Source organism: Esox lucius, chromosome 3 (assembly GCF_011004845.1).
Source record: "Esox lucius isolate fEsoLuc1 chromosome 3, fEsoLuc1.pri, whole genome shotgun sequence".
Lineage (NCBI taxonomy): Eukaryota > Metazoa > Chordata > Actinopteri > Esociformes > Esocidae > Esox > Esox lucius.
This window is the reverse complement of record NC_047571.1, coordinates 985,806-1,010,019: the sequence shown is the minus strand read 5'-3', so window position 1 is coordinate 1,010,019 and position 24,214 is coordinate 985,806. Positions and strand designations below refer to the sequence as shown.

General features: G+C 38.5%; 1 protein-coding gene across 2 annotated transcripts in view; it reads right to left on the bottom strand.

Annotated features, from left to right (window-relative positions):
- plppr4a (phospholipid phosphatase related 4a) overlaps positions 1-24,214 on the bottom strand; it is a 263,231-nt gene that overhangs the window by 237,925 nt on the left and 1,092 nt on the right. The gene's annotated exons all lie outside the window — the stretch shown is intronic.

Below are 24,214 nucleotides of genomic sequence, written 5' to 3'. Positions count from 1 at the left end.
AGAGGATACAGGAGTTACAGCTTTCATGGGATTTAGTAAAATATGTGGTTGGATTCAGTATGTCAGGTTTGATGGATTTGTGGAAGTAGATAGGTGGTTTTGAGAAAGTATGGTTTGAAGGAGTAATTTTTTTAATAGAATTTCAGTTAAAGTAACTGTAGTGAAAGAAAGGCTGTTGTTGTTCAGTGTCCTGTTAGCACTGGTAAAACTCCCATGCTAACTTTGCGTGGTGATTCGTGCAGGATTTTAAGCAGCTCTCTGTTGGTGGAATTGGTTTCTGTGCAGCAGATGATGTTGTCGTGTTGGCCCCTTCAAGCCAGGACCTTCAGCATGCACTTGGACGGTTTGCAGCCGAGTGTGAAGCGGTGGGGATGAAAATCAGTACCTCCAAATCCAAGATCCCGGATACAGGCGGCCGAAATGAGCTTTCTCCGCAGGGTGGCTGGGCGATCCCTTAGAGATAGGGTGAGAAGCTCGGTCACCCGGGAGGAGCTCAGAGTAGAGCCGCTGCTCCTCCACATCGAGAGGGGTCAGCTGAGGTGGCTTGGGCATCTGTTTCGGATGCCTCCAGAACGCCTTCCTGGGAAGGTGTTCCGGTCCCGTCCCACCGGGAGGAGACCCCGGGGAAGACCTAGGACACGCTGGAGGGACTATGTCTCCCGGCTGGCCTGGGAACGCCTCGGTGTCCCCCCGGAAGAGCTGGAGGAAGTGTCTGGGGAGAGGGAAGTCTGGGCATCCCTGCTTAGACTGCTGCCCCCGCGACCCGGCCCCGGATAAGCGGAAGATGATGGTATGGTATGGTATGGTTTCTCTGCAACAGTCTGTGCGACAATGCGAGAAAGATGTTTCGTTCGTTTTTTTCGACACTAGGGGAATTGAGTACATATGTCACCTACGGCCTGTATTGTAGGTAGGGGAGATTCGGTCCCTGTAGGTTAGCAATGAGACGTCCTTGGATTGAATTTGTTCGACCTGTATTGTAGGTAGGGGAGATTCGGTCCCTGTGGGTTAGCAATGAGACGTCCTTGGATTGAATTCCGGCGACATGGGAGGAGTGAACCTGTTGCTGACAGCTAACCAGGGCTGTGAGGTTAACCGTTACGCATCCGTGAGCTAGGGCACGACCACTTGTTACACTCAGGGGCCCTCACAGATCTTGTTGGGCTAGATGTCCACCAATTTTAGAGGCTCTAAGATGGAGTAGGGGATACTCCTGTATATAATGGTTTTCGGAGATTTAATTGATGTCTGGTTGTGGTCGACCTAGTACATGCATTTTTCCTTTTTGGTATCCCCTGTGCACGAGGGTTCCGATTGTCTGCATTTTGTATTCCTTGGTGGAATATTTGTATATTTGATCGAGATTGTTGTTGACCTGAAAATGTTTTGAATTCGCCAGGTTTTGCTTTGTTTGGTGTATACTTGGGTGAACACATTTATTGCGTTGTTAATGTGATTCTTTGGCAAGGCCCACTCTTACGGATTTTGCCTTAGCGCAGACTCGCCTGGTATTCGCCTGATAATTTAGGATTCTATACAAGAATAATGTCCTAAATTTAATTTGAGTGATATCTTGGAAATTGACAGTGTTGTGCCTGAATGCGTTCATTGAACAATAGTTCATGAACTCGTTCACATTTTGGGCGAACTTGAACTGAACGTACTGTATTACTGCCTGATGAACGTTACTGTGAACTCGTTCATTCTGGTGTCTGTGAATGGCAAGCTCTCTCAGGTTAACTTCGTTCACATGTTTTGCTATACACATGTTTATTCCCTTTGTGTGTATTGGAACAAAACAAAAAAAAGAAGGGAAAAAAAGCAAATTGGACATAATTGCACACAAAACCCCAAAAATGGGCTGGACAAAATTCTTGGCACCCTTAACTTAATATTTGGTTGCACACCCTTTGGAAAAAATCACTGAAATCAATCGCTTCCTATAACTATAATCAATAAGCTTCTTACACCTCTCACCCGGAATTTTGGATGACTCTTCCTTTGCAAACTGCTCCAGGTCTCTCATATTGGAAGGGCGCCTTTTCGCAACAGCAATTTTAAGATCTCTCCACAGGTGTTCAATGGGATTTAGATCTGGACTCATTGCTGGCCACTTCAGAACTCTCCAGCGCTTTGTTGCCATCCATTTCTGTGTGCCTTTTGAAGTATATTTGAGGTCAGTGTCCTGCTGGAAGATCTCTGACGCAAACCCAGCTTTTTGGCCCTACATTGCGACCCAAAATCCTTTGGTAATCCTCAGATTTCATGATGCCTTGCACACAGTCAAGGCATCAGAGGCTGCAAAACAACCCCAAAACATATTTGAACCTCCACCATATTTAACTGTAGGTACTGTATTATTTTCTTTGTAGGCCTCATTATTACTGTCCAGATCATAACAATAAAATATTGTTATGATCTGTTTATTGGGCTATAGAAGTAATGTATTGCCAATCGAGATTACTATATTGATGTGCAGAGGTGAGCTGCTTAAAAATAACAGAGCATATCTTGTTTTTACAAGTAGCAAAAAACAGCTGATCCACCAGGGAGAGACCACTGTGACCAATGACAGGATCTTCATTCAGATAAGGGATTTTCGGTCTGGACAGAAAATAACACTGTCCTTGGCCCTGCACACTTTTCATTAATTATTATTGTTTTAGTTATTTATGTGGACTGTAACCAGTGACAGATATTCATTCAGTTAAGGTATTTTCACTCACGAGACAGAAAGTAGAAGCACTGTCCATGGCCTTAGACTCTGACTGAGTCCTTTAAGTTATTTTTTTTTTTTTTTACTTATTCATTGGGCAAACAAGCCAAAAAATAGAAAAGTGACTTAATAATGTTTAAATATTTTGCACTTTGAATATTGCCCTTTCAAGTTCAACCTTAAATTCCTACCTCAGCCTGGTTCCTACCTCAGTTTGTGTTAGTAATGGTCTTGAGGGTGTTACTATTCATATAACTTGTTTGTTGAACCTGCCTGGTATATTTTTCCAGGATTCCAATTTATATGCCTTTAATATTCCGTTTTAGCATGTAATTAAATTAGATACGCAATGGAAAATGATTAAAATTTAAAAACATTTGCACCTTAATTATTACTGTTTTTCTTTTAATAATTCCTTATTAAAAAAGACCATTCAAGCAGCATGTTTTTCCTCATGTTTTTGACAATGTACTGTAGGGGTGAAAGCTGCAGCTGCTACTAGTGTGGAGTGAATGGACAGCAACAAAGCATTAAAGCAACAATGGGGAAATGCTGTCCCCTCAATGCTAATGTAAACCCTGGTTGGATAAGGATTCAAAATTCGATATGAAGATGAAATCTGACGCATAGCTTCAGTGTTAAAACTGATAAAATAATTGCTGTCTGTGGTTCTATATGGGCTGTGGCAATAATTTTGAAAAATAATAGCTTGCAACAACATATGGGAAAAAAAAACTGAACTAGTTAATTTTTTCGGAACTGTGAACTTAGTTCAACATTTTGAAGTTTGAACTATGAATTGAACTAGTTCATTTTAAAATTTGTGAACTGAACTTTGAACTAGTTCATTTAGAAAGTGAACTTTCCCAACACTGGAAATTGATACAATGATGCTTTTCTAATTTAGTAAAATATGGTCTTGTGGTTCTCTTACAAAAGGTTTAAAATATTGTGTTTCTCTCTCCTTGTATGGAGTAGAATGAAGAACCCCATGGCGATGGTCTTTAACGTTAGGAAAACACCCTGTTTTCCATGAAGACTGGATTTGCATCCAATATAGTCATAGCCTGCAACCGGGTAGAATACACAAAGCCTGTTTATTCCCCAAAATAGCCTAAACCTGTAAAATTAAATGTCCTATTTTAAATGTTGAATTGCATTTGGTTAAGTAATGACGTTTTACTTTGTATTTACAATGATAACTGGGATAATACTTGTGTTTTAAGACCGACACCTGACGTCTCGTACTACAGACAGTCTGAAGACCATGTCACGTTTTTGTGTGGAAACGTCTGTTTCATTAACATTTTAAACAATCCATTTAGCCTTCATGGCCTACCAGAAGTGGGTAAAGTCCTGGGCTCCAGGAAGGGGGGTAGACCCCCTGGGATTGCCTCTACCAGCCTTTCCCATTTCCTCAAAGTAGCTTATTACTACGTATTCAATTTGAGTGTTCTGACTCTCAAAAGCTTTCATGTCAAAATATATGGTTTTGAAACATACTTGTAGTGAGGGTAAAGACCTAAAGTCATCCCCCATTGTTCACAATTGGAAAAATGTTGATGTCCGTGCATGAAATATGCATGAAAGTTGTGAATTTGGTTTTGGCTGACCGCCACTATTTAAGATAAAATAGTTATGCTTTAAAGTTGGAGAAATTCCCTGAAATATAGGAGGTTATTTGAGACATGATGTTTGTGTTGTCACAATGTAGTTTGGCCATTGCCTGTGGACATGCAAATTTTGACATGCTAATTTGGGAGTTGTTTCACTGAGTATGACAACGTGGTCAATCGGTTATATGGTTTATAGTTCCCTCACACGAGCGAACATGTTGCATATTTGTTGTTTTTTGTTTGTGGATTTTTTTTTATCATTTCAAATTCTGTTTTTGATGAATATTCAGTTTTGCGACTCCTTACTCAATGAATATTAGATTCATCCCAAGTATCGTTTTTCCGTTCTGTGTGTTGTTTCCCTCATGAGTCACTTTGTGACTTTATGACGTGAAAGCAGGGGGGAATGTATTAAATTATTATCTATGATGAAAGACTTTAACTGAGAGTTCAAAGCTAATTAAATTGGTACTTAAAAGAGTTACATGAAGAAATGAATTTTCCTGTTTGCATAGTTACATAAGTTAAATCAGAAAATATGTTATGGCCCTTAGTATCTAGTCACAGTGTTTTTCTAATTTGGGTTTTTAGAAACTGTTTGTTTGATGTAAAATCTAACATGGTTATGGTTGAGTAGTATACATCTTACCATTTTGATTTGGTTTAGCTAAGAAATAACTAATTTGTTGGGATGAATGGTGACTATGAGAATGGGACTGTTCAGTTTGTTTGTTTGAAATCTAATTAGAAGTAATCATATTAATTTAATGCATTATGGAATAAGTGGGTAAAAACATGCAGGGAGCACATTTTGTTATTCCTTACAAGTTTTGATATGTTTTAATTGATACTGAGAAAGTAATTCTGCATCAAGTTCTATTCTAGAAAAGTTTATTAGGTCTAAATTGTAAAGACACTGAACCCAAAAGCCCAGACCCTTGGAATGCTCAACACACACCAGTGTGGGAGGGTTGTGTAAATTTTGACTAATTTAAACTCTTTAGAAGAGAAACAGACTTACCCATGACATTATCAAAATTGGGTATTCTAATTCGGCTACATTGAATACTTGGTGTTCATTATTCTGGTTTTGACTAGAAGGAACCGGAAAATGTCAATTTCATGTTTATTTACATATTCAAAGACTCTTCATAATTTTTTATAGACATGTATACCTATGTACTTAATTTCTGTCCTAGTAGGCAATCATTGGAATGTTAACGGTTAACAGAGGGGGGCAAGATTTATGACAGGTTTACAGAGTGTCTTTGATGTGCTAGGATGAATAAGAGGCTTGGAGAAATTCACACTTTCATCTTGTAGAGACATTTGGTTAAATAATGCTCAAATAAAGTTATTTGAGCTTCAAGATGGTATGAAATGTTTTGATTGGCAATAAGCTTTTTAATAATTTGTGTTAAACAAAAGTGAATCAGATGTAATTATATATCAATTGAGATCTGGTTAGATGATTAACTATGAACTGCACTTTCAGATTGATACTTCAATGTAAGCAAACTATGTTAACTGATGATGAGTAATAGGAAAATGTGTTCTTCTGTTCTTCTAATTTTGATGTTGGTTGGTTGTTAAACTATTGAAAAGAGTGAAATTGTTATTTTGCAACACCAGCGGAACAGAAGCACTAGAAATGTTAATGTTTCCACTATACTGTTACTGTTTACAACTGTTCTAATCTATTTAGACAATGGAAACAGAAAGATATTGGATATTCGGGTATAGTTTAAGTGTTTGGTAGGAATGTGTTCTAATGCAGTAACAAGAAGTAACAAGCTAATGTAATGGAGATATTCCTGATTGTGTACTGTGCAGTTGAAACTTATCTTCTCAAGGAGAATTCACTGATAGGTACAGGACATTTGGAAGCGATTCAGCAATAAGACTGGTTGGACCCAGTGAGACTGAGTTTGGCTTAAAGGAGAATTGTGAGGTGGGCTGAGATAAGATGGATCTCACACACACACGGACAGTCCCACAGCTACAAGCGGATTCTACTTCCTGGGGTGCAGCGAATGTCCAGTAATGCCTGGTTCCTGACAGTTTTCTGCCAAGGCAACCACCAACCAATGGGGAGAGCTAATGAAAGCTCCAGTTCTGGACAAAGTTTACTGGGGCATGAAAAGAGCAATTGCATGACATCTGCTATCCAGGTAGATGAGAGACGAACCTGGGGTCGACGCCACATGCTACAAGAGGGCTTCTGTGTTTAAAAATGTAGGCACAGTGAATTGAAGTCACTGAGGGAAAAGTGAGCATTTTGGTACTAGTAACCATCACTTCTGACCCGGCCTGCAGCTATAGCAATATATATTCACAAAGGAGAGCACAGATTCTTCTGACCTGGCTGATAAAGCAGCTAAAATGGAGACAACTACAGCTGTATCATCGTAACCTGCATTTCAACTATGACAACACCTTGGAATATACATCTGACTTTTACATTCTGTTACATCAGTCTGCAAAGAAATAGTTCATAACTGACTGTCTGATGTTTGGAGGAGCAGAATATTTGCAATGACTTTGGAAGTACATCTTATTGGAACCACGAGAGGACTTTTCAGTGACTCAAGCAATTGGAATAAGAGGACTTTGTACCATTAACAAACTGAAGGATGTATTCAGTGATTGGGGTTTGCACACCCACGTGTCGATGCAACTTACCCCATACTGTCAGTACGTGTCACCTGAAATTACTTCCTTTGACCAATGTTTTTAACATAAAAGCTTTTGCTGTACCATGTTATGGTTCCGTGTAATGACAAAGTGTGGTCTTGGAGTTACAACGAAGGTAATGGTCTAGAACAGACCTGGGCAAACTATGGCCCGCGGGCCACATCCGGCCCTTTGTACGTCCCTGTCAGGCCCGCGTGAGGCCAATCATAAATTATAGGGATAAACCGAAAATTCGGCCACTGAATAATTTACACAATCTTTTCTTTCGGTGTTTCGGTTTTTGGTTCTCGGCATTTGGAAATTAAATTTGGAAAAGCGTTACGTTTGTATTACATACGTATGGCCGGATGGAGGTATATGCGTGCATGAGCTGAGAGTGAAGGTGAACAATGACAAGTGACGCTAGCCAGGTAACCCTCAAGATGTCGGCTCAAGCTAAGAAAAGAAAAGTTGATAACGAATGCCATGTTTTCAACATGACATGGACTGCCAAGTATTTCTTTACAGAAATTAAAGGTAAAGCCGTTTGCTTAATCTGTGGTACACAGGTTGCTGTGTTAAAGGATTATAATTTGAATCGCCACTACATGACCAAGCATGAGTATAAATACAGAAATCTGTCTGATGAAGAGCGCGTGTTGGAGTCTGATGTGTTGCTAGCAAAACTGCAAACCCAACAAGGACTTTTTACGAAACTTCACACCCCCAGAGATGCAGCCGTCTGGACAAGGTATGTAATTTCTCACAAAATCGCCAGCAAAAGTAAGGCGTTTTCTAATGGAGAGTTTATTAGGGAGTGCTTTTTGGACTCTGTTGCGTTGTTGTGCCCGGAGAAAAAGGCCGCATTTGAGAATGTGTCACTCTCCCGACGCACTGTAACAAGGCGGGTTGAGGACATCGCTGGAAACTTGGAGCTTCAGCTGAAGAACAGAGCGGCCGACTTTGACTATTTTTCTCTGGCTTTGGATGAGAGCTGCGATGTACGTGATAACGGAGTTGGCAGCCATGCAGTCAATGAAAGGGACAACCACTGGTAATGACTTGTTCACAGAGGAAAATGCATGTTTGGACATGTTAGGACTGAAATGGGATAAGCTGGCATGTGTGACAACAGACGGTTGTCCAAATCTGACGGGGGAAAATGTTGGACTTTTAAAGAGAATGCAGGATCAAGTGACAGAAATGAACCCTTTGCAGGAATTGAAATTTTTGCATTGTATTATACATCAGGAAGTGTTATGTAAGACAGTGTTAAAAATGAACCATGTTGTTGATGCTGTAACTAAAACAGTTAACTTCATCCGAGCGAGAACATTAAATCACAGACATTTTGTTGCATTTTTGGAGGAAAATGAGATTGAACATGGTGACATAAGCTTCAACTGCACTGTCAGGTGGCTCAGCCTTGGCAAAGTACTGAAAAGTGTCTGGGACCTGAGAGACCAGATTCAGGATTTCTGTGTTAAGAAAGGACATAACATCCCAGAGCTTTCAGATAAAGACTGGGTGGCAGACCTCGGATTCGCTGTGGATGTGACTACACTAATGAACAAACTAAATGTCAAACTGCAGTGCAAGGGCCTTTTTGTACACGAGATGTACAGTGCAGTGAAGGCTTTCATGAGAAAGTTGCAGCTTATCTCAAGCCAAGTGAAGGACAACATTCTGACCCACTTGCCAACACTAAAGGAAGCCAAAAAATCAGCCGATCACATTCACAAGTACTCAAACATGTTAGAAGCACTGCATGCAGAGTTTTCGAGGTGATTTAAAAATGTCTAAACTCTTGAAATGCACATGGTTTCTTCTCCTTTCAACTGCAGTGTGGATAATACACCAAGTGATGTTCAGATGGAACTCATTGACCTGCAGTCTGACACACTTCTGGCAGAGCACTTCAGGTCAGTCTCACTGCTGGACTTTTACTCCTCCCTCAAAGAGGAGAACTTTCCACACCTGAGGAGGCATGCTCAGAGGATTCTAGTCCTCTTTGGATCTACCTATGTACGTGAACAGACGTTCTCAGTGATGAAGTTCAACAAATCCAAACACAGATCCTCTATCACTGATGACCACCTCTCAGCTGTCCTTCGCATAGCCACCTCAGACATTCAGCCAGATTTCAATGCCCTTGTTCAAGCCCAGAACAGACTGGATTATTCTCACTGAAGAGGTAAAATGAGGTGGAAAACATTGCAAGTTATTGTTTGTTGTATTGCTGTATTTCTATAAACTTGTTAAGCTGTTTGTTGTTTTTCATTGTTTGTGGAGATTAACAAGTAAAAAAAAAAATTGCACTGATTCAATAATTGCTTTTGTTTTCTTTTTTGACCTATACACCACAATTTTTCCTAATATAAATATTTACAGAATAGTCTTATTCTTCGGATTATCAGTACCAGCTATTCAAAATATATAATTTAGTGCATTTTACAATGGAAGAAAGTTGAGCAGAATTAAGTTCAAGTTATCGTTGGTGTGGCCCTCTGACAAAATTCAGGTTTCTCATGTGGCCCCTTGTGAAAATTAATTGCCCACCCCTGGTCTAGAAGCATGTAATTGAGGATCCAGCCATTTCAGTTTTGTTCTGTTTTATAATCATTAGGGTAATGATATCAACCGGGTCATGTTGTTAAAGAGTACTGTTTTGTTGCAGTCTACATCCTAATAAGTAAATTGTTTAAGGATTGATACCAAGAGTTGATTTGGTATCAAAAGGATGGATTGTTATGGAAATTCTTGAACTAAGGTACATTTGAGAAAGGTCTGCTTTTCTATTACCTGGTATGTAACTCTGGTCTTTGTGACATACATGTCTGTATAATATCAGAGGATTGTTATGTACTCTGACCATCTGTTTATCTGCTTATACCAATGAGGGTATCTGTCCTCAGGAAGTGGCCCTTGGGGGGAAGAAGGGGCAATTGGCCTTTAGGTAAACACAACAGTAAACATTATGGCAGAAAGGATAATGTGGGGGGACAGCCCACCCTTTGGGTAAAACCTATGTGACATAACTTACCAGTAACTGGTAATGGCAGTAACTTACCACCCCCCTTTTAACTGTAATAAATATGGTCTGTTCATGTATCTACCTCAGAGATTCCTCAGATGATTATTCTGTAAGCTTTTGACGCATCTCTCTATTTGCAAATAAACTGATAATAGTGCCAAGAGAATTTTGTCTCTGTACTTACTTCTTTAAGAGTGTCTATCGATGGAATTACCATCACACCCATAATGTAGCCTAATTTCGTAATATTATTATTTAAAAGACAAGTGCGTTTCAGTCGCTTATTTGTCTTAACAAGTCGGCCATTATGGCCGTTAAAATTCTAGAGTCCCGGACATATGTTTTAAATAGCCATACTGTATAATACCCTACATTTATCAGCAACAAATATTTTTTACTTAAATTAGTCAGCAGAATTAACTCTTCACAATCTGTGAACAATCTGTGAACAAATGTTTTTAGTTCATTCCAAAAAATGTATATTGGATTCAAATCCGGCGACCTAGTGGAAACAAAAAGAGAAAGTTAAATATAATGTACCTCTATTGTAGGAGGGGTGCATCATGTGTTGTTTAATAGTGTTGAAATAATGTGTAAACTATTCTACAGTACTTACTCAGCTGGCATCATAACCCAGTTTATGCCTGCATTTGCGATATATAAATCCGTGCGGCAGTGTGTTTTGGGTCATTGACTGAATTGGAAGAAGAAAAGATATTAAAATATATATATTTGTTAGCGTACTTATATAATAGCATACTGTAACAGTCAATGTAAAATAATACACATGAAGAGGCCTAGACAACATAATATGGGTGTTGGAGCCTATATGCCTATACCATGATATAAACGATATTGTCCCAGAAAAACATCTCTGACGTAGGTTCCAACACATCCCTTGATGATTTTTTCTTCAAAAAACTCTCGAGCCATAATGCCTAAATTAGGATGTAACAACGATTGTGAATTAGTATTATTCATTTAGACAAATTGTAGCCTAAAAATATGTGGGCAAAAATATATAATTTTGCATTGAATTTAGCTGTAGGCGTAATTAAACTTACCTTGGAAAATCACATACGGGCCTAGTCCCTGATGAGAAATTTCCCCCCACATATGGAGTTTGAGTGGATGCTTGGGAGACGGCTTGGTTGATCTTCTACCAGGTTTTCTATAGCTATTCTTCGCAAATTGCTCAACGGCAACTGTGGTTTCGTCAGTAAAGATGACATCATTGAATTTCTCATGACTTTCGATCCATGCCTGGGCTTGCAGCACACAAAGTTATTTGTTTATTTTACGAATCAATGGAACCAAACTGCAGTAAAAACAGAGAAAACAAATGGTCAATGTTCTGTAAATTTTATAATAAATAACTGTACAATTATATTGAATATTACACCACTAGTTAGTACCCAGTAACATTTAAGACGGGAAATAAATTCTTACCGAGCTTTTCCATAACTCCACCCAAGTTCTGATTGTGATTACAGCGATGTTGATGGTATACCTTGATGAAAGCAGATCCTTAATCTCCTGAGTGGACTGCTCATCATTTTCACTCAAATCAATGGCTTGAATGGTGTTAAAAATATGTACCATAAATCCCAACAGTTTAGACGTTACATTTCTCCAAAGATATTTGTCAATAATAATAAGGCTATAACTGTAGCATAGAGTTGACTGTAGCCTACTGTACCTGCTCATTTTTCTGGGCTTCCGTGTTCAGCGTTTGACTGGAGTGTGATGATAGTGTTGTTAAATATTAGTATTCTTCACCGTAATTCCCATATCCAACAGTATTTTCGAAATGGCTTTAATAGTTCTTCCGTTCCTTCTCCAAGCCTTAATCTGTTCACTTAACTCAATCGAATTCAAGGTCATGGTGCCAAAAGTAGCCAAAAGTGCAATGTTTAAGACTCTAAAAGACTGGATGAGGGGAATACTGTATTATGGCATATTAAAACTTTTGACCCCTTCCCTTCTGCCCGAAACCCCACCTCAACACAATTTCATTCATAAAGGGGGTGTTTAAGTTTAGAGGTAAAAAGGATCTTGTCCTTTTGCATGTGGTCAATATTGATCAACAGTGGCGTCGTTAGGCCAGGTTGTTCAGGGCTATAGCCCTCGATCACTTATTAATAGACCCGGATCTCAAATTGTTAAATTAATTCGCATTTAACCACAAAAAGCAAGGCTGGATGGTGTGGGTGCTGAGGAGAATGTCCATGCTAATTGGGACGATTGGTATGCTAATTATGCTAAATGGCGTTCAGCTCTGGCGGATAATGGTAAAAAAGGCCTGGCGGTTCTAGTGATAATCGGCCAACAGCCTGTGGCATGTAGCGTTGGTACTCATGCAGCCGCTAATGGTACCCAGATGCTAATCACCCCTCACTGAATGCATGAGGTCAATAAATGAATGTGTGATACACCCATGTGAATGATAGAGCCTTGGTTGAATTAACTTAAAATGAAATGCAAGATTTCCAGACGTCACAAACTAATGTAGGCCTAATATTAAAAAACCCTTAAGGCTGTGGTTAGAACAACACATGGAATAATACATTTATTTCAGCACATGGGACACCATGCCGTACTTCATTGTCCCTTAGGTAAAGTGGGACACTACATTATGATAAAAATAATCTATTAGCCACATGAGAAAAAAGTTTTAACTGAATATAATTACAGATATTATGTAATGAAACATATAATGTATTCAAATATTTGTGTTTATGAGTAGCATAAAGGCAAAACCTGGGCCCGGTTTCCCGATAGCGTAGCACTTACGATGGTTTAACATCAAGTAATAGTAGCAGTACGATGCAGGCTTTCAGACTCGTGAACGGTTAATTTAAAACACTTTCTTAATTAGCTTATTTCTTGTTTTAAATATTTTTTTCTTTATCCTCAGTTGACCAATTGCATTCAGTTACATTTACATCCAGTCACGCAGTTATTATCAAATTTTTCTAAATAAATCTGAATAAAATAAGTTTTATTCGTTCTGTTGCCTTGATATTAACTGTTTGCGATCACTCCTCTCATGTTGAAGGAGGCGCTATTTCACAAAAACAGTGAAGTGCCTGTTAAGATCGGTTAAGATGGACTAACGAGTGGTCTGGAGCACTAATTAACGAGCAGTGTTACGTGCCTCTTAAGTTACGATGCTTTTGGGAAACGCACAGATGAAATCACTTACATGCATCTTACTATCATCTTTGTGCTTTGGGAAACCGGGCCCTGATCAAGTTAATTAGATCTACTCTTTGGCAGAATGCTCTGACATCCTATTGATATTAACATAATTCTCCCTGCGTACATTGTACTCCCTGCGGTTGAATGCGAATTAACTTAATGAGAATGTGTTTAAAACAGATTATGTACTGTAGACTGACACAATTGTTTCGTTCGCTTGCCAGACTTCAACCTTTATACTAATAACTGGGTATCGCAATTTGAATATATGCGATTTCAAAAGTGTAGAAAGCTGCGATTTTGGCTTTTTATTTTATTCTCAATCAAAATTCATATTTGTAAACAATTTATTAGGCGTTGATTTTAAAATCCGTTTGCCTACTTAAAAATAATAATTCACATTATTAGTATAAAGGTTGGAATCTGGCAATTCGCTTGCCACAATTAGGGCTTGCTGTTGAGAAGATGAGTTAATGCAACAAATAAATGACTGACGCATGTCTGTAAATGTAATTGATGTATTTAATGTTATGAATTATTATATAACCAAGAAAGTTGATTTTAAACTCTTGATTGACCTCATGAATCTTGTGAAATAAAAATTGACAAATATATATTGGAATCGCTTTATTTAAATTTTTATTCCTATCACATACATACTTTGTAATATTCAGAATAATTGAAATTAGGAGGATGGTGCATCTAATGAAAAATATTTTAATCCTTTTCATACTCGTTTGGAGGAAAGGCTAAACTTCAGAGAGCTGTTGCACAAGAAACAAGAATTAGTATAAGTGACACACAAGTAACTGATTGGCTGTGCGGCCAGGACGGTTATACTCTCCATAATCCATTGAGAAAAACCTTCCTGCGAAATAGGGTGCTTACCACCCACCGAATATCACAGTTTCAGGCTGACTTATGTGAAATGCAAGCTTGATATGCGAGCGGAAGTAACCAGGGCATTTGCATTTGCAAGTCCAAATAGACTCTGTAAAAGAGTTCTTTGATCGTACATTTAAGGATGTGGCGATATTTTACACCTCTTAACATGCTGTATATGTTGACGTGATACATACAATGGATATAAAAAGTCTACACACCCCTGTTAAAATGCCAGGTTCTGCTGATGTAAAAGAATGAGACAAAGAAATCATGACAGAACTTTTTCCACCTTTAATGTGACCTATAATGTGAACAATTCAATTGATAAACAAACTGAAATCTTTAAGTGGGAAACATTTACAATTTTAATCTCACAATAACCTGGTTGCATAAGTGTGCACACCCTTACACATACTTTGTTGAAGTACCTTTTGATTTTATTACAGCATTCAGTCTTTTTGGGTAGGAATCTATTAGCATGGCACATCTTGACGTGGCAATATTTGCCCACTCTTCTTTGCAAAAGCACTCCAATTCTGTCAGATTGCGAGGACATTTCCTGTGCACAGCCCTCTTCAGATTGCCCCACAGATGTTCAATTGGATTCAGATCTGGTGAAGCCATGCTTTTGTGGATTTGGATGTGTGCTTTGGGTCGTTGTCGTGCTGAATGGTGTACTTCATCTTCAGCTTTCTAACGGACCCCTGAAGGTTTTGTGCCAAAATTGCCTGGTATTTGAAACTGTTCAGAATTCCCTTGGATGTTTTTCTTTGTAAGAAAATGCTTCCGTCTTTGCCACCCTACCCCATAGTCCATTCATATGAAGAATATGGAAGATTGTTGTCACATGTAGCACACAGCCAGTACTTACCAGAAATTCATTCAGTTCCTTTCATGTTGCTGTAGGCCTCTTGGAAGCCTCCCTGACCAGTTTTCTTCTTGTCTTTCCATCAATTTTGGAGGGACGTCCAGTTCTTGGTAATGTCTGTTGTGTCATATTTTCTCCACTTAATGATGACTGTCTTCACTGTGTTCCATGGTATATCTAATGCTTTGGAAATTATTTTGTAACCTCCTGACTGATATCTTTACAATGAGATCCCTCTGATGCTGTGGAAGCTCTCTGCGGACCATGGCTTTTGCTCTGAGACGCAACTAAGAAAATGTCAGGAAAATCCTACTAGAACAGCTAAACATTATTTGTGATTAATCAGAGTCAATTTAAATTATGGCAAGTGTGTAATGACTTATTTTTCACGAGTTTGAATGTGATTGGTAACCAGGTTATTGTAAAGTTTTTATTTTCCATTTTTCCCCCTCAAACATTTCAGTTTGTTTTTCAATTGAATTGCTCACATTATAGGTCACATTACAGTTTTTCTCGATTGCTTACAAGCATCGGTCAATACTGAAACCACAATAACAAAACTCTTCACACAGTATGGAAGTGGAAACATCATTCTTTGGGGATGCTTTTCTGCAACGGGGACAGGACGACTGCACCGTATTGAGGAGGATGGATGGGGTCATGTATCGCAAGATCTTGGCCAACAACCTCCTTCCCTCAGTAAGAGCATTGAAGATGGGTCGTGGCTGGGTCTTCCAGCATGACAAAGACCCAAAACACAGGAGTGGCTCCGTAAGAAGCATTTCAAGGTCCTGGAGTGGCCTAGCCAGTCTCCAGACCTGAACCCAATAGAACATTTTTGGAGGGAGCTGAAAGTCCATATTGCACAGCGCCAGCCCCGAAACATGAAGGATCTGGAGAAGGTCTGTATGGAGGAGTGGGCCAAAATCCCTGCTGTAGTGTGTGCAAACCTGCTCAAGAACTACAGGAAACATATGATCTCTGTAATTGCAAACAAAGGTTTCTGTACCAAATATTAAAATCTGCTTTTCTGATGTATCAAATACTTATGTTATGCAGTAAAATGCAAATTAATTACTTAAAAATCATACAATGTGATTTTCTAGATTTTTGTTCTAGATTCCGTCACTCAAAGTTGAAGAGTACCTATGATAAAAATTACAGACTTCTACATGCTTTGTAAGTGGGAAAACCTGCAAAATTGGCCTGTTTGATTACCAGAGTTCTTTCACACATTCGCCGTTTCTCTCAAAGGGCACAGTGTACTCATCTCTACAGTACGGTTTATAAATAGGTGTAGCCTGGCCCGGGGGCGTGAAGGTGACCAGTACGCTTGATACTGTCCACCATTGCTGTCTTGTCAGGTGGGCTCTCGTCGCCACTGGGATGCCCTACCTCCAATTACTTTCGGGGGAAGAGTCACTGGCTTGTTGTTGTCTCTCTGTTGCGCACTTGTGCAATTAGGCTGTACGCTGCTGGCAATACTCTGCCCTCTTTCAGGGGGGTTGCGGTTGGTGGGTGTCCCTTTGGGCGATGCCTGGCAATGTGGGTGGATTGATTTCCTGCCTGTTGGGCCTCCCCCTGGTAGGGCCACAGTTTCGCCGGACTCTCCGTCTCAGTTCCAAGGTGTTACGCTGCTATATTATTGTGCTGGGGGATATGAGGAATGCACTTTCTAACTTTTCTCAGTCTCCTCCAGTTTTAAATTATAGGAGGAGATGAGGTCCTGGTCCACACCTGTGGAGTACCTGATTTGGGGGGCCGGTTGCTGTCCCTGTCCTTGTCCACCTGGTCATACTTTTGACCTAGTCTAGAATCAAATAGACTCTGGATTTAGCCCAGAGAAATGTATTTATTATTCTAATTGGACTCTTAATATCTCACCCGGCACAGCCAGAAGAGGACTGGTCACCCCTCTGAGCCTGGGTTCTCTCAAGGTTTCTTCCTAAAATTCGGCCTTCTTAGGGAGTTTTTCCTAGCCACTGAAATCCAACACTACTGTTGTTTGCTCCTTGGGGTTTAAGGCCGGGTGTCTGTAAAGCACTTTGTGACAACTTCTGTTGTAAAAAGGGCTTTATAAATAGATTTGATTGATTGATGTACAACACTTGGGTCAGTTTTCAGTTGAAACTGCAATCAACTGTGTTTTTAACAGTTTTGGGAACAGTGTGTAAGCATTTGAAAAAAAACATGTGGTGCAAATATATTGTTTTGCAGGTGGTGGAGTATGAATAAGTAAAGAGTTCATGGATGTTGGGGAATGTGTTAATTGAATGCATTTCGTGTGAAGGCAATGACAAATGATTCAAAGGTTGGGTCACATACACTTCCGTATTGCTGTCTGTGTGAGGAGGTTTGTTAATGTAACTTCAGTATTGATCAATGCTTGTTAGCAATCAGGAAAACTGTAACCTTGAATTAGTGAAGTGTTGGAAACTCACTACTCCACTACACACTGACTTGTTAGTACAACCAGGCAATTTGCTGGGTCCATATCACACTGACTGCAATAACTGATATTGGAACTTTACATAAATTACTGATACAAGACAGAGAAGACTGAAGACACGTACAGGACACTTGATTGGAAATTAACTTAATTCCTTACAATCAACGATTTTCCTAAATTAACTGATATTGTGATTTCATATGTATGAAGGTTTGTTTCTCGTAAGGCAGGTGGGAAACAGCAAGATGAAAATCCCAATACTGGACTTTGATGTTTTTTGTGATGTTGCCTTAATGATAAACATTATTGACGGCTATCCTGGTATATTTGAATAGTTAATCCTTCCCCATTAAAGGTAGAATCCTTTCCTATTTAAAGGTAGAATTTTTTACAGGTACAAAAGGATATACATGAGTCTTTTGTATGATATTGTAGCATGGATCACGAAACGGACAAGGGGAGTTTTTGATTATTCAATGGACTCTGGTGGAATGTTTAATCATGATGTTATGTTGGGTCTGATTTTCTGCTGAACACCGTTAACACTCATAGTAGCCTGTTGTCAATAATTATGTTTCTTGACACTTATAATCTAATTATTGGTCCGAGACTTCTTTTGTTGTTTTGTCTTAATCATTTGTAACATAAGTGTATGGGCCTTTTCAATAGGAATTGAACTGTACTTTTTATGTTTTTGTTTACATGAATGATTATCAATGAAAACTGAGTCCAGAGGGCTATACTACAAAGCAAGGTAATTGGCTTACCAAGGTAACTTCTGGAGTAACTTGGTGACATACGTTCTAACTTCCCGAATAACCCATACTACGAAAGGTGAATACATTTTACCCGAGGTATGCTGTCATGGCAACTTACGCTGCATCTCTAAACTGCATGGTTAACTCAACATAAGCACCGCCCTTCCTCCCACAAAAAGGCAGGCACGTTTGGAAGGCCCAATCAAAATTGTCGCACGGATTCTGAGAGGCCTACTCCGCCGGGGGAGGGTGTTTAGAGGTTGTGTCACTCTAGTTTACCCTGATGATGTTCTCTAATAAAGATATCGATCCTCATCTGACGGAATTCCATATATTTGCCAGATTCTAGGGCCAGATGCGTCTCCTATGAGACTTGCCGGAGTAATGCGCTCATGTTGAACAGTGTGTTGTGCTTTGCAATATTTTGCAATGGGGCATTTCATGTATTCCATCAGTGTTAAACATTTGAGCAAGAATACTGTATGCTATGCCATGCAGTTTGCAAGGTGGTAACTCTCACTAAACTGCTTGATGCATTTGTTGTGTACCCTGGCCATTTGAGCGTTCTTAAGATCAAGTATGTTTTTTATGCGATTACAAGTAATTTGCAGAGAAATACTTGGTCTACTTTTAATATGCATAGGCTTGGCCTATAGGCTATATACAGATATATGTCTCCATAGGAATCCCAAGGGTGATTGGTGCAATTGACTGTACGCATATCCCCATTAGAGCACCCCTGAGAGAAGTGGTTATGTGAATAGGAATTTATTTCACAACATTCATGTTCAGGTATTTGATCATTAAATTAATACAGGTAGCCCTACAACCTAGGTGCTTCATAAAGTAGCCTATATCTTAAAACATTAACAGTAAGCAATGGGTAAATTTTTGAGATGTAGCCCGGGCATTACATCTCAATCATACTACAAATAAGAGTCTATAAAACAAAATAAAGAACATATGACAAGAACACTGCAATTATGAATTTTCTCTGTTGGCAATGTGTTGCCAACAAGCCTCCCTGTCTTTGTTGGCCACCACGGTGTGAGATTAGCCGTTAACCTTGCTTTGAACTCCTCATATCTTGATATTATAAATGTGCATTACTCCGGGAAAGAATACGGAGCGTGAGCTATTGTGCAAAAACTCAGCCTGGGTTGCCAAATTCTTGATAACCCCAAGTTAACTCTGAGTAGGTTGAACCCCCTTCGTAATATACCCCTCTGGTGCTCCTAACCACAAACGGAAAGTCCATACAGATGACAAAACAAGGACTGGCATTCAGGGGTTACAGTAGGGCAGTTTGATATGGAAATGTACAGTCAGTTATTTTCTGCAAGGCTTATAATGTGGCTTGAGCGGATTTTAACTATTATTTACCAATCGTCCATAAATTAACTGCCTTAGGTTACGTTGTGAGAGTGACTATTGCCTATCAAATTTGTACATCTAGATTCATTGTTTGTTTTTTAATCTGTTTTAGAAAGGAAAGATGACATCAGAGGGAGAAGGAGGAATGAGATCAAGATGGAAACGGCAATGAAAAGAGGTGTACAAGAGACAAAGAAAGAAGAGTGAGACCGGAAGCAATATCTAAAGAGAATTCTAAACACCTGTTCCTCACCACCCCTTCTGTATATAGCCTAGGTCAAAACACCTTTCTGTGTAAGGTATTGTTTATAGCTGTGCAACTTACTAAGCCCGTATCTAAGACTGTGTGATAGGTTTAGAACGATTATTGACCCTAGCCTGCCTTTTGTTTTTCGAGTTAGCCAAAGTTTACCTGTTTTTCGAGTTTATTAAGTTTACCTCCACAACATATAGCGTCTGTGAACTATGGCTTTTGCCACTGGCCGTTTTAACAGCTTATTAGCCACTAATAGGCTTACTAGTATATACTAACTTTCTAGGAATAATCATAAGCAATTGCTAGCAGGACTGAAGATTAAGTTTTCCCTGCCAAAGCTATTTCATTTCATGGCACAAAAAAAAAAAAAAAATTCATTCATGAATTACATTGATACAATAACTATAGGTGATGATAACTGACTTTCTCGTCAAGTGAAAAGACGAGAGAATCGTGGAAACACCAACTCCTTTACTGCCCAAGGGGTTTGAAAAAGCCTATATTATTACCCCCAAAGGCATGCACAGATGCGTACCTTAGAAAATCCACCAGAAACAGTTGCAATATAAACGTAAACAGTTTAAGTTTAGGTTTACAATAACGTAGCTACTGGATGTTGTATGTAGGCAGCAAAATGTTTGTCTATCCTGACCCAAAAAGCATGCACGAATGCGTACTTCGAAAATCCCGAAGAAAAAGTTGCAATACTTTTTCTGCCTGCCTGCCTAAACAGTTTTTGTTTAGGCCTACTATAAGGTAGCTACTGAATGTAGTAGCCAGCTAAGTTTTTGTCTATCCTGACCCAAAAAGCATGCACGGATGCGTACTTCGAAAATTTACCAGAAACAGTTGCAATATAACCGTAAACAGTTTTATTTTAGGCTTACTATAATGTAGTTACTGAAGGTAATAGCCAGTGGATATAAAAAGTCTACACACCACTGTTAAAATTCCATGTTCTTGTGATGTAAAAGAATGAGACAAATCATGTCAAAACTTGTTCCACCTTTAATGTGACCTATAACGTGAACAATTCAATTGAAAAACAAACTGAAATCTTTGAGGGGGAAAAATAAAAACTCACAATAACCTGGTTGCCTAAATGTGCACACCCTTAAACTAATACTTTGTTAAAGCACCTTTTGATTTTATTACAGCACTTGACGGGGCAATATTTGCCCACTCTTCTTTGCAAAAGCGCTCCAAATCTGTCAGATTGCGGACACCTGAAGGTTTTGTGACACTACCCCATAGCCCATTCATAAGAAGAATACAGGAGATTGTTGTCACGTGTAGCACACAGCCAGTACTTGCCAGAAATTTCTGCAGTTTCTTTAATGTTACTGAAGGCCTCTTGGAAGCCACCCTGACCAGTTTTCTTCTTGTCTTTTCATATATTTTGGAGTGACATCCAGTTCTTGGTAATGTCTGTTGTGCCATATTTTCTCCACTTGATGATGACTGTCTTCACCGTGTTCCATGGTATATCTAATGCTTTGGAAAATCTTTTTAACCCTTCTCCTGACTGATATCTTTCAACAATGAGATCCCTCTGATGCTTTGGAAGCTCCTGCAGACCATGGCTTTTGCTCTGAGATGCTACTAAGAATATGACAGGAAAATCCTACTAGAACAGCTGAACTATTTGTGATTAATCAGAGTCACTTTAAATGATGGCAAGTGTGTAATTACTTCAAGTTAACATGAATTTTAATGTGATTGGTTAATTCAGAACACAGCCACATCCCCAGTTATAAGAGGGTGTGCACACTTATGCAACCATGTTATTGTAAGGTTTTTATTTTTCATTTTTCCCTCTCTAAGATTTCAGTTTGTTTTTCAATTGAATTGTTCACATTATAAGTCACATTAAAAGTGGAAAAGGTTCTGACATGATTTATCTTTGTCTCGTTCTTTTACATAGCAAAAACCTGGCATTTTTTTTGCACCAGGGGTGTGTAGACTTTTTATATCCAAACTGTTTTTAACACATTAAGTTGCAAACAACATTTATTAAACTAGGATGTGACATTCATTAAAACATCTGTTAACTTGCTTGCAACCTCTTCAGCAGTCTTACCATGAGTAAAAATAACAGTATCATCAACATATAGAAAAATATCACATGTTCCACATACAGAGGGCAAATCATTAATGTATATGCTGAACAAAGTTGGATCGAGTTGAGAGCCATGCAGGACCCCAGTTGATAGACAAAAGGGGTTAGATTTATAACTACAGATTTTCACATGTTGGGAACGGAATGATAGGTAAGATTTTATATGGTTGACAAACTATAGAAAAATGTAAGTTGAATAGTTCATGCAATAATGTTATGATAAACAGTGTCAAATGCTTTCCGTAAATCAAGGAACATGGCCCCCGCAACCCTGCCTTTATCCATTGGTGCCTTAACTTTTTCTATGAAGTAGGATGTAGCTTTTTCTGTTGAATGATTAGCCCTGAATCCAAATTGCATTGGGTGCAGTGGGAAAGAGCTATAGTTTAAATCAATGATTTGTTTGGTAGCCATTTTTTCAAGTGGCTTAGCTATTGAGGAATTTATTTATTTCAACATAAGTGTCCATACCATAGACATCCTTAGCCCTTGAGGTTTGAGAGATGCAACTACTTTTGCAACCTCCGTCACTGATACTGGTATTAGTGCTAGTGCTGGCTCACTAGTATTAACCGTACATGCTTTGCTTTGTTGAACTGCAAAACTTTGGCCTGTGGTATTCACTGACTCAACAAAATATTGATAGAGGGCCTGTACCATATCATCCGGACTATGTAGGATTGTAATAATTTGCCTTCAATACAAGGAGTTTTGTTATAATATTGTTTAGACCAGTTAACTTTTTTATCTGTCTCCATATAACTTTAGAGTTACCTTTTGAGTTTTCAATTATTGTCCGCCTTTGCTTTTCTCAGTTCTCTCAGTGTTTTTTAGCATTGCAAATTTATACCTATCATGGAACATATTTGATTTTGTGGTGATTTTTAAAGCTTTATGCTGCTCCTTCATTAATATTTGGACATTATTATTCACCCAGGGAAGACTTTGTTTCTTGTTTTTGCATTTCATCCTAATTGAAAATGTATTAATTGTAGATTGCAATTTTACTGTAAAGTTTTGACTAGTTATTTCTAAATAGAGTAACTCATCCCAGTTTATATTTTTTATGGATGCCTTGAAGTCCTCTTGCTTGTTTTTTGAGATGCCCAATAATTCTTTATTGCCAGCATGAGTAGTAAACCGCCTGCAGGTTAATTTTTCTAACTGGTCTGATAGCCCAGTTATCATATTGTATGATTTTGTGATCCTTTCTGGTCTATTACTAAATATTAGGTCAATTTGGGTACTTGTATTGTTTGTTATTCGTGTCAGACCTGTAACCGTTTGAGCCAGATTAAAACCATCAGTAATTTGCTTAAAATTTTTCCTTGATGACATGTCTTCCCAGTTTAAATTGAAGTCACCCATTACAATGATCTCTCTCTTAAAGTCAAACAGACATAATACCTTCTTGAGTTTTTCATAAAAGCCAATGTTTGAGGAAGGTGGTCGATAAATAACTGTGAGTGTGTAGGACATCTGAAGCAATAGAATAATCTTCAAGGCTATATATTCTAGATCACTAGGATTTTGCCATTGAATCTCACTGCAGCGAATGGTGTCTGAATAAATATTACACCTTAATTTCCAAATCTTCAAGGTAAGATTAAGGGATAACTGATGGATTTTAGCACACTCTAAGGGATTTTACCCCTTTATTTTTCCTTATTCCACACACATAATCCATGAAACTATTAATTTACACCTTAATTGCAATTAATACCCATTAATTACCCACTTGAAAACCCATGAAACACCACCTTAATTATGACTATTAAGGGGTAAATTAAGTAAACTTCAAGGTACAATTGAGGGGTCATTTGAATGGATTTTGGCACACTCTAAGGGATTTTACCCATTATTTTTATTATGTTCCCTTAATCCACGCATGTAATCCATTAAAATCCATTACACCTTCATTACAATTAATACCCCTTAATTAACCTCTTGAAAAATCCATTATACCACACCTTCATTACAACAATATTAAATGGGTGAATTAAGTACATTTTAAGGTGAAAATGTAGGGGTTATGTTTCAGTGTGTTTACAAATCTTATTTTTATTTGTGAGTTGTGAAGAATATATGCACGTATTTTCTAGATATATTTACAAATATTGAGACATATCTAATTCCGTATATTTGTACTCGGTTTATAGTTAATGCTATAGCAAATATCAAATCAAGGACTTAATCATTATAGAATACATACACACACAAAAATACATATTTACAAAATCAGTCACTGATGATCCCGCTTTGTAT